Source organism: Sphaeramia orbicularis, chromosome 24 (assembly GCF_902148855.1).
Source record: "Sphaeramia orbicularis chromosome 24, fSphaOr1.1, whole genome shotgun sequence".
In the NCBI taxonomy this organism is placed as follows: Eukaryota; Metazoa; Chordata; class Actinopteri; order Kurtiformes; family Apogonidae; genus Sphaeramia; species Sphaeramia orbicularis.
Window position 1 is genome coordinate 29,710,823 of NC_043979.1, and position 14,267 is coordinate 29,725,089.

The 14,267-nt window shown below is 37.4% G+C and overlaps 1 protein-coding gene across 1 annotated transcript in view; it reads left to right on the forward strand.

The window, feature by feature from the left end:
- The first annotated feature begins 4,400 nt into the window (after positions 1-4,400).
- The window catches only part of sipa1l1 (signal-induced proliferation-associated 1 like 1), a 121,369-nt gene continuing 111,502 nt past the window's right edge, over positions 4,401-14,267 (forward strand). Inside the window, 1 exon segment of the mRNA XM_030128224.1 lies at positions 4,401-4,635. The gene's annotated coding sequence lies outside the window, so the exon portion shown is untranslated.

A 14,267-nucleotide genomic window follows, 5' to 3' on the forward strand; every position in this document is an offset into this window, starting at 1 on the left:
TTATAATAGTGAGAAAATACTACTGATGGATTTTTTGGTAAACTAGAGTAGTCTTATATGTCATTGTTTCTAAAACAGCGTTTTTCTGGACTACTTAAAAAAAAAAAAAAAGGAGGTGGGGGGGGGGGGGGGCAAAAAACTAGAGTATACCCACTTCTCCAGGGACCACTACACCAGTGAGCTGCACGTATAGCTGATTAAAGACATAACACTCACATCTCTGGCAGCATAAACCTCATTCCACCACTTGGTGAATATAGAGTTCTCAAGTTGTCACAGATGTTTAAAGTCAATTGATATCTAGTGTTTTATTGCCATTAAAAATAAAACAGTAGCATCATATGGGATGTTGGTGATGCATTTGTCTTTGCTTTAATCTATCATGAATTTAATTCTCTGGTTGGCCCAATTAGAATACTTGAGCTAATCCTAGGGGAGCAGTTTTTCACCGGAGAACAATACAAGCCACCCACACAAATATCCACCCTGTGACAGAATGGGATGGGTAGTGTTAAGACCCATAGAGCTACAGGACTACAGTGGTCTTAATGACAGTAATCGCATTTCCTTTGTCTTTATTAGATTGTTATGTAATCAGGGTGACATTTTAGAATAATGGATGCATAGGTAGAAAGTGGAAGTAATGGAAAGGCGGCAATGTACGTGAAGAGAATATGAGTAAATGGAGATGAGAAGCACTGTCACCGGGACCAGAATTCATAATTATAGAAAAGACTCTAAGTGACAGAGGACATTGAATATAAAGACCAAGGTACAGCCGGTAACTATTCACAGGTGATTATGTAGGAGAAAGAGATGAATTCCTGTGACTCCTGTACCATTCACCCACTCATAATGTTGGTACCTGCAGAGCCGCTTTAATTAGAGCTGTGTTCTTTCTCTTATCTCATTAAAATTTTATGGTGATATAAGTAATTTATGCAAAGAAGCAGGCAGGTGGAAGTTGTACAATTAGACTCATACGATTAAAATCAACTCCTCTTTTCACATACACTTATTTTGTGTTTGTTACTGTCTGTGACGGTAAAACTTATATTGTAAGACATTCACTTCTTTTCCTGCCATTAATTATTCTGTGATGGGTTTTTTTCTGTGTATAAAAGCTTTTTGTTGGGGGGAAGCTATGCTGTATAATAAACAAATGTATTCTATACATAATCTTCAAATTCATCTAATTAAATCTGGGGCAAATTTAGATAACTGCACTTTTATTCTGGTACTTTTTTCATGACTACAGATGATAATAATAAGTAATAAGCTCAACAACTTCAATTTCCCTGCAGCAAAAAACACAACTTTTATTTTCATCCCATTTACAACACTCATTTGACTAAGCAATGAAAAACAAAAAAAAAAATGTATTTAAACAATGATGAAGAATAAAAAGGCAATTCAGTTTCACAGTTGTGACGCAATAAGCTTTGAATTAACCCTGAGTTTTTATGAAAATCTACATGATGAGTAAATTAAATAAAGCAAAATACTTGATCTTCACCTCAAAATGAAAAATGCAGAGGATAAAATTATGATAAATGGCAATAAATTACTCAGGAATAGTAAGATGGTCAGAGAAAAATGCATTTGCATTTATTTTCATTTCATTTACAACACTCATTTATAACTTGACTGGGCAATGAAAAACAAAAACAAGTGTAAAACAATGATGAAGAATAAAAAGGCAATTCAGTTTCTCAGTTGTGACACAATCAGCTTTGAATTAACCCTGAGTTTTTATTAAAATCTACATGATGAGTAAATTAAATAAAGCAAAATACTTGATCTTCACCTCAAAATTAAAAATGCAGAGGATAAAATTATGATAAATGGTGATAAATTACTCAGGAATAGTTAGATGGTTAGAGAGAAATGCATTTGGAAGTCTCCATAAGACATAAAACAGTGACATACTGAGAATTTAACCTTCAAAAACACAGGTTAAATACTCATTATAATATCCTCACCCTGTGGTTTTCAAAATGTGCATATGAAACAGCAATAATAACAATAACAAGAAGATCATTATGAGTTCATTCAGATATCAAAATCTATAAAGGAACATATTCAAAGCCTGTGTTTGATCTTTCTAAAATCAATACCCACATTACAACCCAACTAATAAATTTTTCTGTAGTGAAATATGATGTTAAACAGTTAAATTGTTTTAGCATTCCTAACAATTCTTTACCAGATGGAAGAAAAATTATTTTGTTCCATCTGCAGTCTTTAACCTTGACAAACAAAGGCTAAATTCATTAATTCATTCATTTTCTGAACCCGCTTTATCCTCACTAGGGTCACGGGGGTCGCTTGGAGCCTATCCCAGCTACATAGGGGCGAAGGCGGGGTACACCCTGGACAAGTCGCCAGTGCATCGCAGGGCTGACATATAGAGACAAACAACAAAGGCTAAATGCTTATTAAAATATCCTCACCCTTTCAGTCTAATCTTTTGTGTGTAAAATATCAACAATAATAGTAAAAGGAGCACGTTCAGAACTTCAGGACATCAAAATTGATTAAGGATCAAAGATAGTTGTCTGGGGAGTCTCACATCAGTGGAAGCTGCAGCCAATTGTGATGCTAAAAGTCAGTCAGAATCATCAGAATCAGTTACAAAATTTGGGGAAAAAAAGAAAAGAAAAATTAATAAAAACATGTGACTGAACATTAGTGACAATATATTTTCTATTTACAAGTAATAAGATTAAAAAAAAGCATATTTGAACTTCATTCACAAACTCTTACGCCAATACAAATGTATAAAATTTCAAGAGGTATTTCACCCTTTTTACCCAGAAGATGGAATATTTATGTACTTATTTTGGCACTGTAACATATTTTTAAAAAATCTGGAACTCAGTACATAATTTCACCAAATCAATGTTAGGATCAGAGTTTGATTTGAGCTCTTTGTTTTTATTTATTGAATGATATGTCTGGTCTTCATATAAATAATAAAAAAAAATGTAGACTTTTCATAATTATATAATATTTTGCAAGAAAATGTATATTTACAGTATGGAAAAATCAATCACCTCTGACTTTTAAGATGTTTAAAGACCACCTTACACAATTCTGTTCCTTACAAAGTTTGGCATTTGAAAAATAAAGTAAGGGAGAGATCTTTGTTGAATTGTGGAGGCTTTTACTTTCTCATCTTAAGGAGCAATGATTATGATCTGGGTTTTGAGCTCAGGCATTTATTGTCTAAAAGGTTATTTTTGGATCAACTTTAGATATTGTGGAGGTGCTGTTTTGTTTTGTTTCTTTTCTTTTTCGTTATTAATTTTGTATTTGGATTACATACTTGCTGTGTATGTATAGTCTATGTATATAATACAGCTAAACAAAGTAAACTGAAAATAAATGCAAAAAAAGAATCCTCCAGAAAAGGTAATTATGAATGGACCTTAGGTTTTGTGGTGGTGCTGTTTTGTTGCATTTATTTAGTTTTTTGGTTGTTTGTTTGTATATACAGGGGTTGGACAAAATAATGGAAACACCTTAAAAAAATCAACAAAATATAATTTAATATGGTGTAGGTTCGCCTTTTGCAGCAATTACAGCCTCAATTCTCCGAGGTATTGATTCATACAACTTGTGAATTGTTTCCAAAGGAATTTTAAGCCATTCTTCAGTTAGAATACCCTCCAACTCTTTTAGAGACGATGGCGGTGGAAATCGACGTCTTACTTGAATCTCTAAAACTGACCATAAATGCTCAATGATGTTGAGGTCTGGGGACTGTGCCGGCCATACGAGATGCTCAACTTCATTAGAATGTTCCTCATGCCATTCTTTAACAATTCTAGCTGTATGGATTGGGGCATTATCATCTTGAGGTGAAGGTGTTTCCATTATTTTGTCCAACCCCTGTATGTTGTGTGTATGTAGCCTATGTGTATATAATATAGTTGAAAAAAGCAAATAAATGAATAAATGAATATAAAATAAAATATAAAATTGCCCTCCTAGAAAGGGTAATAAAACTCCTCAGAATTTTGACAGGGAGTGGTCAACTTTCACTCAAGTTTTTTCTGCACCTGTGTATGCACGAGCAATAGGTGATACAACATCAGCTACAGAGGTTTCATCATTTGTACTGCTATCAACACTCAAACCTGCCTCACAAACACTAGTTGCTTTAGGAGAAAAGCCTGTCCGATTCTGTTGCCAGAGCAACGCTCTCCCTCTCTCTCCCATCCTCTCGCCAGCACCGCTTGCCACTTTCGCCACTTCGTGCTATCGCGAGAGTCTCTATTGTACTCCCCAATCGTCCGTGGTTTATATCGCGAGAGTAGAACCGAGCGGCGTTTGAGTGAGGCGGTGACCTCATCGTCGTTGTGAGGCGGAGCGAACCGCTGCAACTTTGGCTGAACTTCTGCTACGAACAAACCGAGAGGCGGTCAGTCGGCTCCCTGCACGGACGAAAACACACACTAACGGTGGAAAGCCCATGAGTTTTCCGCTGCAAGTTTTTCTTTTTTTTTTTTTTTTCTACAGCGGCTTCAGCTCGTATCTAACGGCGGCGTCGGTTTGTATTTTCCAGTGACTGATCCGCGAACGCACCATTTATTTCTATCACAAACGCCAACAAGGTGGACATTAATAAAGGTGAGTCTTCACGTTGATACACGGGCGTCAATAACACGGACAGGGTTTGGTAACCACTAGTCGTTTTATTGATGGGATATTCAGCACATCTATGTTTCCATGAGGTCGTAAATTTATAAATTAGAAACGTAAATGTGATTCCAGTGTCGCTTCGGAGAGACGCTGAAAAGTTTAGCTAACCGCCAGGTAATGAATGATGTATCACGGCTAATTCAATGCTTAGTTTAAGCTAATATTATAATCGGCTAACTGAACTGAAACGACTTTCATCTCATGTCAGCTCTGGAGTTCATTTGTTTAGCCATCGGTCAGTTAACTGCTCCATATCTGTTTTTCAACACAACCCAGAATTAATATTTATGCTGCGATTCTGTCTTGCTCCCGAAGAGACAGGAAACATTTGAAAATGAGCATCAGATAAAGGTAATTGTTGTTTGCTTTAGTCCCTCTGTGACTGCTGTGTATTTAGGATGGCTAGCTGCAGCCGCTCTTGTGGTTTCCTGTCTCCCTCAACCTCCTGCTTGCATGTCTTTTACTTGTGAATGATTCACCAGTTGTATGGACGTGATGTGTTGAATGTTATCAGGAATTTCTGGTCGTATTTCATCTCTTTCAATGAGCTCATGCAGGTTATGATGCATTTTTCCCCCTCATGCTTTTCTGTCCTTTTTTGGTCATCTGTTGTACTTGATCAAGGTTTTTTTTTTTTCTCTTTTTAAAGATCTTTCAGATAGGTGATTTTTGTTTAACAGAGGGAATTTGTTTGATTTCTCTACAATCAGGCTGAAGTGATCTTCACATGTTAGTACATCTTATATTACATGCAAACACACATTCCAACTTCCAGCCAGTCATCACACTGGAGCATTTCTTCACTCAGTTAGTGCTCTGTCAAAACCATCCTCATTAATCAAAATGGCCGTCAATGTAGTCTGGTTATATTTTAGTAGTGATGTAACACTGCTACGTTTAAGTAATGAAACGAAGATTAAATGAAAAGAGATCCCTTTTTTTTTTCCAAATACAGCACTGTGAACACCATATCATGCTTTGGTTAACTGAAGCACTTTTGAAAGTTTTCTTGTATGCAGATGTGGGTCCTTGCATGTGTTCCCTAATGACACCCTGAGAGGGATTTTGCATTACAAGTGAACCCCCCTGTGGCTCCGCTGTCCTCTGTTGTTGCTGCCATCTCCACCTGTGGAGTCTGTCCTCAGGCTACTAGCTGCAGCCTCCAGGGGGCTTGCATACACGCCAAAAAACACAGTCACTTCCTTTGACAAGTCTTAAAAGACCTGTCAAGGAGATCGTCACTGGGTAGTTGGGGTGGGTCAAAGTCTCAACTTGAAACACAGCAGCAGAGATGTATTTCTCCAGAGACAGAATTACAGCCTGCTTTTGTCCCTTTTGCTTTGGCTGCTGCAGCCACTGCGTCAATATCCCCCAAAACTCTCATGTATTAGCAGTTGAACATGTCATGCCATCAACCCTCCCCTGTTGGTCCCTCTGAATGCCAAGGCTGAGCATATCTGGAGGCTGTGTCGCATTTACAATATTAAGTAGGCTATTGAAATTGAGTGTGTAGGTGGAAGCGCACATGTTCTGTAACACATGAAGCTGCTGAATTAGGGGGCATGCGGGAGAGAAGAAAAATGTTAAGGTTGCTGATAGGCTGGTGAAAGATTATCAAAATGCTTGAACCATCTGTGTATAGGTGTTCATGGATTAAACAGCTGGAGTTTTACACAGATATATCTTCTAAAGAGGTTTAAATCTTTTAATTGTGAGCAAATTCGGCTCTTCTCAGGGTTGTCATTTTTGTCTTAATGACTGCATGAAAACATCTTTAAGTTTAAAGCTGCATAGAGTATCTCGTCACCCTGATGTGGTCAGCAGCTTTGTCACAGTTTTTACATAATCATCTTATTGCATCTGTTTGAGCAATCATTTTGCATAATTTTAACTGTCTCTATAAACAGCTGCGTGAAACCGACAGACATTTCATATTATCCATTATCTCCACATTATTTTGCACTGTTTGAGAGTTTACTTGAGCTGTATTAATGATGTGGTCTTGTTGAGCTACATTCATATCAAGGCCTTTAACTCCTATTTATACCTGTCATTATCAGTTATTTCTTTTTATATTTCAGCAATAAGATTTGTACATTGAAATCATACATGTCACATCTTGTGCGTGTGTTTTTCTCTAGCAAGACAATTAGAATGGCAAAGAACTGAAAATACATGATTCCCCTTCTTCATTAAGTGGACTGTATGCTTATTATTAACCTATTGTTAGGTTTATGTAAGCTATAGATATTACTGGCATAAAATGAAAAAAGAAATCGTTCATTATGTTTAACTGTGTGACAAGTAGTCATCTGCTAAAAGTTTAGTATCATGACGGCCCAAGTGGTCAGTCTTACACTTACAAAAAGCCTCTAATATGCTGTTAGGAACTGTCTGGAGTAGCAAAGGTTTTGGCATTCCACACAGAGCAAAAACTGGCAAATGCAAAGTCAGTAAAAAGAGGACATTTCAGTCTCGTAGCCTCCAGCTTGCACGTTTAGTGTCTACACTTGACAGGAGCTGCAAATGAGATCTTACCTGTTTGGGACCTCCTACCTCCACCTCGCTATTCTCTTGTATCTGAGCCTCGTTCTTCACTCTGTCTCACTCATTCCACTACATCTTTTCTCTTCACCTCCCACGATTCCACCCTCCCTTTTCTCATCACTGATGGTGCTTTTTCCTCTCATTTTCCTTCCTTCCTGTTGTGAAAGGCATGCCAGGACCCTGACATTCTCATCATTTCTGTCCCTCACCTTATCTTTCTTTCTCCTATCCTCCTCCTCCCTCTTGCTCGTCTTTTTTCATTTCTGTTTTTCCTTTTTCATGTGTTTCTCTCTCTGTCCCTCTGTCTGCATACTGGAGATTGGAATGTGAGCTTCTTCTGTTTAAGGTTTTGGGGTGGGCTGTCTCTTGAGAAACACCAGAGCAAGAAATTCTCTTTAGCAGAGAATAGATTACCCTGCAGTGCAGAATGATTTAATAAAACTACCAGGCCCTGACAAATCAGTATTTTCTCTTTTTACTGAACTTAAAGTTATCCTTCTTACATGAATGCTGGGCAAGTTTTTAATACAACATGAATGTAACAAGAGTCAGCATAAAGATGATCTGTTAAATGGATCATTGCTGACTTTAATTGCAACAGCGGAGTCACTCCAGGGTGTTACTTGTGAGATAACAGAGTGGCAAGACAAAATGCTGAAAGCTAATTACCATAACTTATTAAAAGCATAACTCACTTTATAATCAAGATATGGTAAATTCATCAGACCTGTATACAGAGTACAAGAAAGAGGAGACAGAGTACCGGTGTTATGGTCTGTGATTACTGGTGTTTGTTTTTTTACCCAGAATGCATCTGTGGTCATGACACTTAATTTTAAATATAATATAATGTTAACATGCTCAGTCATTACTTTTTGTTTTACTTTAATTATGAAGAACTGTGCACTTTTTTATTCTGTTTTATTTCAGTAAGCTGCCACTGCAGAGTTTCATTCCAAGTGACAAAATCGACATTTAAAATATGACACCGTACTGTCAGACAAAATTAAATTAGGTTCTAAGCCAACTTGTTAACCTGTTTCATCACCAAACGGATTTTTATTTTGTGTGAATGTATTCAGAAAGAGGTGTGAAAGTTTCGAGATGCCAATATGTATCGCAAAGCTGACATCATAATTGAATTGTGAGACCAGTGAATATTCACACCTTTGTTTCTAATGCAGGAAGGACGTAAGTTTGGGTTTTGCAGTGTTTAGGTACTGAGGTGGGTCACATGGATGCTGGTGTTGAATGGATGCTGCTAAATGTATATATACAGCTCGGGAAAAAATTAAGAGACCACTGCAATTTGTTCTGAAATCAGCATGTGTGCATGTATGACGGCTATTCTATTCCCATGTTTGTGAATTCCAACACAAGTACACCTTATTCTACAAAATAAACACCTGATCCATGTCTTATTTAAGAGGGAGATGTATAAAAACCATTACTGTGGCCATCACTATCTTCTTACAATAGGCAAAAACAGTGCTGTTAGTACCACAAAAGTAATTGGAATCAAAAAATAACTATTGAAAACTAGAAGCACTTGGAGAGTGCAGCCCTCCGCCAAGGCAGATCAGTGGGCCCCTGTGACCCCCCCCACCCCCGATCACCACCAAAATTTAATCATTTGTTCCTTGTGCCAGTATCAACATTTCCTGAAATTTTCATCCAAATCCGTCCATAACTTTTTCAGTTATCTTGCACACAAACAAACAGACAGACAGACAAACCAACGCCGACAAAAACATAACCTCCTTGGCAGAGGTAATTACTGGACTTCTGCTCTGACAATGTTCCCAAACTCTGAGGACTGGTTCTTCCATCAGGACAATGCTCCTGGCCTCAGCTAGGTCAAAAAACGTGTGGATGATGGACCACCAGATGAAGACCCTGTCATGGCCAGCCCAATCTCCAGACCTGAACCCACTTTGAAAACTTCTGGGGGAAGATGGATGGTCACAGCCATGGGACAGTGCTGAGCTTCTTGAATTTCTCTGCCAGGAGCTGCATAAAGTCATCCAACAGCAATGGTGGAGAGCCAAGACATGTGAAAGCTGTCATTGAAAATCAGGGTTATTCCACCAAATATTGATGTCTGAACCTTTCACAAGTTACAACATTAGTATTGTATTGTTTAGAAATGAATATGAACTGGTTTTCTTTACATTATTTGAGGTCTGAGAAAACTGCATTTTTTTTGTTATTTTGACCATGTGTCGTGTTCTGCAAATACATGCTCTAAATAACAATATTTATATTTAAAATTTGGGAGAAATGCTCATTTTACTCAAAACACATACCTACAAATGGAAAAATCAGAGAAAGTGATCATTTTGCAGTGATCTCCTATGTTTTTTTCCAGTGCTGTATATGTACTGTCATGTGTTTCTCATATGAGTTTTGATAGCTCACAAAGTTCAGAGTCATTGGACTGCTTTAATTAATTGATATATAAATGATCATGTGCCTTAATGTAGAATACTGAAAATATTAAGGTATGAATCTTAATTCATGAGGCCGGTGAATCAAACAGTTACTGCTCTTAAGTTAATACTGCAAGGTCTTGACCTTTCTTGTAATTCAGCAGATATTTTGGTGGATCTTGCTCTTTTCTAAAGTAGTTTTAAATATTTTATATCATAAACAGCTGAGCAGTGAAGTAAGAAAACTTCAGTTTATGTGCTTTGATGTATTTTGGGGCAAACAAGCATATTGTTTTCACTCAAGAAACAGCTGTTGCGGTGTTTTCTCTGATTGGTGAAATTGTATGTTTTTTTTTCATCTGTTTTTTTTTTTTTTTTATTGCAGAGGGTGAAAGGGAAAGCCTGTTGAGGTTTTCACTGTGTCATGTCAGGGCTTTTCAAAGCAGCCAGAGATGGTATGAGGGAGAAGTGATGATACTTACAAGCTACATTTTTCATCATCAAATCTCTGTACATTTGTCTGTCTTCCCATTTCTGCATAATAAATTAACTTAATTTGGACTGCAAGGGTGGATTATGGGCCATGAAAGCAATACGGATTATTTCAGTTTGTAACAGATGAGCAAAAAATCTATAAAAACACCACAAAACAATGACTAGGCAGACTAATCCATGCAGAAATAAACAGACAGGACATGCTGTACAGATGGAGAGAAAGAACAGCCTAGGTGTCAAGAGAACAATGCTTAAAGTCTGTAGAGTGACAGTTTTAACAAGCCATGATGAATGGTTAAAGTGTGAACCCATTTTAGGGTGATGAGTGCACCTTCAGAAATATTAGTAGGAGAATGTTTTAGTTAGTCTGTGCAAAAATATGCAGTAAACTGAAGTAGATTTAACTGATGATTTGGTCATAGTCATATCTTTTGACATTTAGGATGTTGTAGAATATAAAACAGAAATCCTGAGTTTTAGGCTCTAAAGGGTTATCTTCTGTCTTTCATCTGGAACAACAGCATTCTTTCCTCGCAGTTTTATAGTAACCTTTGTTTTGTCTTTTATGGCCTTTTATTACCTAATCAGAAAAAAGTCATTGTCTTAGATTACATTGCCTTAAACACAGTGCTAAATAAGTACTTATAGCAACAGGTCGGCATCATGATATTAGGTTGAACATTGTGTTAACGCTCAGCCGTCATCCATTATTAGCCCTGCTGTAAACACACTCCCGGTATATTTAAGTATAGTATTTTACAGTTGCTATAATCTTGGTATGATTTCCTCAAGTAAAGCTCCTTTCAGGTCTAAAGATGCTAAGACATGCTTGTAAAGCAGGGGTGTCAAACTCATTTTACTTCAGGGCCACATACAGCCTAATATGGTATAAACTGGGTCGGACCAGTAAAATAATATAAATAGTAGGATAAGAACTTATAAATAATGTCGACTCCAAAGTTTTGTCAATGTTTTCCCCCGTAATGAAAATGTTTACATCTACAAACTGTACTTAAACATAACATGAACGATAATGAACAACCTGAAAATTCTTAAGAAAAATAAGTGCAATGTTAACAATATTATGCTTTAGTTTATCATTTATACATATGCATCATAACTTACAGAACACAGTGATCTACAAATACACAAAACATTTAGTAACAGGCAGAATATTGGTAAAATTCCACATACATTTTGGGTTATTAATTTTTTGCAAAAGGCTAGTCTGTAAATGTAAACATTTTAGTGTAATTTTACTTTTTTTTTTACACTAAAAGAGGAAAATTCATTTCATTATTTATAGGTTATTATGATAATAGTTTACTGGTCTGACCCACTTAAGATTGAATTGACCTAAAATGATTTGAACATAATTGATTGTTAATATATTAATATCGTTGGTGTCATTTTTGCATTTCACAAATTCATCCCACGGGCCGGATTGGACCCTTTAGCGGGCCGGTTTTGGCTCCTGGGCCGCATATTTGACACCTGTGTTGTAAAGTGTAAGTCGTTGCAGTAATCTCATTATACAGTAACTGTTAGGAAACTAAACATGAAGAATATAACATTGCTTTTCCTACATTGTCAAGGTATACACTTCCAGTATTTCCAAAACACTTTGTGTCCTGTGAAAGTCAGCAACTTTTTCTTTTGCGAATATATTTATTTAAAATTGAGTGTGACTCTGCGAATTTGTTGTGATCTTTATTTCACCTGAAGAACAACCACTGGAGACTTGTCTAGATTTCAGAAATCATTTGCAGCTTTGGTTTATTATCCTGCTTCAAACATTATTTATGTGTGAGCTGCATTCTGTTTTCAGGATGTTCTTTCCCCTCCCTCTTTGCCTCCGCTATGACATTGTATGAATGTGAATGAGCACAAGAAGTGTAAATCTTATCCCCAAAACATGTATGGGAGCATTGCTGAAATTCCCACCAACTGCCTTGCCATCTGTTTCCAAGCAGACAGAGCTCTCAGATTTCTGTCTTGCTGGATGACTAAAAGGATATTGCTACTGTTGGCTGCCTAGGCTGGTATTACTGGTAGAAGTGCTTTTCTGACCCTGCTGGATTTGTTAATTGGTGCTGTCGTTTCTGTGCCATTTTTGGGAAAATAAGCATGCATGCAGAGCTATAACCTGAAATTTATGGAAGCTGTTTGTCAAGAAATTACACAGTTCTTTCACTTGAAGTGTTTTATTGCTTAAGGGTTGGAAAACAGATTGAATTCACCATCATTGGAGCTATTAACTGTAGTAGAATCGGTGTTTGATAAGCTGTTTCTTCACCCTGGAATGTTGGAGTGCCTGGTAGAAACCCCAGTCTTTTATTGTTGTATACGTTATTTTGTATATGATGAGGGCGGCAAACTAAGAATTATTTTTCTTGTCTGTAAATCTTTTTTTTCATTTAGTCGATTAATTGTTTGGACCAAGTGTTTCCCCAACGTCGAAGATGCTGTGTTTGGTCCACAACCAAAGATGTTCAGAGAGGCAGAAAGAATCCACAAAATATACATATTTCAGAAGGTTGATTATAGAATTACGACTTTTTTTCCCCCCTAAATTTATATTCAAGCTCATTATTGATTATCAAAGTAGTCATTTTGGTAATAATAGTTGACAGTGAGTCGATTGTGTAATTGTCGAAGCCCTGCTCTGTGCCATATCCAAGTTTGCTTGTGTTGCCTTCGTGCTATATTTTTTTCTTGCAGTCATGCTGTGTGGAAGAATGCAAAACGCCCAAACAAATGTTGCAGCAAAGAGCAGAATTTGCAACACAACACAAACAATATATCATGGCATGAAACTAATTTGAAACACGATATGTGTGGACGATATGTTTCCCATTAATGATATAGACAACGGTGCACCACCAGGGATATTATTCCTGAGTTATTCCTCATTTTGCACAGGCACAGTAACAGATAGCTATAGAGCATCCCTGTTGCCATGGTAATTAACTATCATTTCTGCCTATGTGTGTTTTTTTGCCATCCTACCTCGTCTCATGGATGTATTGTGTTCAGTCAGTGTTGTGAGAAAATTGACGAGTGGCGGTAGAGTTAGCAGGTCTGCTTTCAAAGTAAACACAGACCAGTTTCTGTCTTTGTAATAAACACATAGATTTGCACAACTGTTGACGTCATAACTGATGTAACGTAACTGTTTTCTAGCTTTTCCCTTCATTGTAAAACTAAATATCCAACACTGACAAACAGTTGCCGGTACTGTTTATACTCAGCTTATCTCCTTTTATTTGGCTTAGTGTCGTGGTTTCAGAGGCTGCTGGTTCAGGTCTGTGTTGTCTTCTGTTGTGCGTTTTGTACGCAGGTGTGAACAGACATGTGCATGAACTAGTTAGTTTATAATTTATATGGTTCAATTAGATTCATTTTCAAAACTAGAAGCACTCGGAGAGCACAGACCTCCGCCAAGGCTGATCAGTGGCCCCCCCCGTGGGCCCCCCGACCACCACCAAAATTTAATCATTTCTTCCTTATCCCATTTCCAACAAACCCTGAAAATTTCATCCAAATCTGTCCATAACTTTTTGAGTTATGTTGCACACTAACGGACAGACAAACGTGGCCCCCCCCCGTGGGCCCCCCCACCTCCGATCACCACCAAAATATAATAATTTCTTCCTTATCCCATTTCCAACAAACCCTGAAAATTTCATCCAAATCTGTCCATAACTTTTTGAGTTATGTTGCACACTAACGGACAGACAGACAGACAGACAGACAGACAGACAGACAGACAGACAGACAGACAGACAGACAAACCCTGGCAAAAACATAACCTCCTTGGCGGAGGTAATAATTTACGTTGTTAGCAACATGGTTAGATGAGACTCTGCCATTACAAGACAATGGCAGAGCAATGCAGACTTAGGCGGTGTGTCATAAGCACTATTCGGACTGAATTAGTTTTACATGGCCACGTGGGGTAATGCCATTTTACCACGGGACGTCGGCAATATTAATGGCCAATTTGCACTGGATAAAAAATATCAGAAAACTACCACAAGTGGGAGGGGTAAATCCATTCACACACCGTTGTCCCCTCCTGTCGTAATG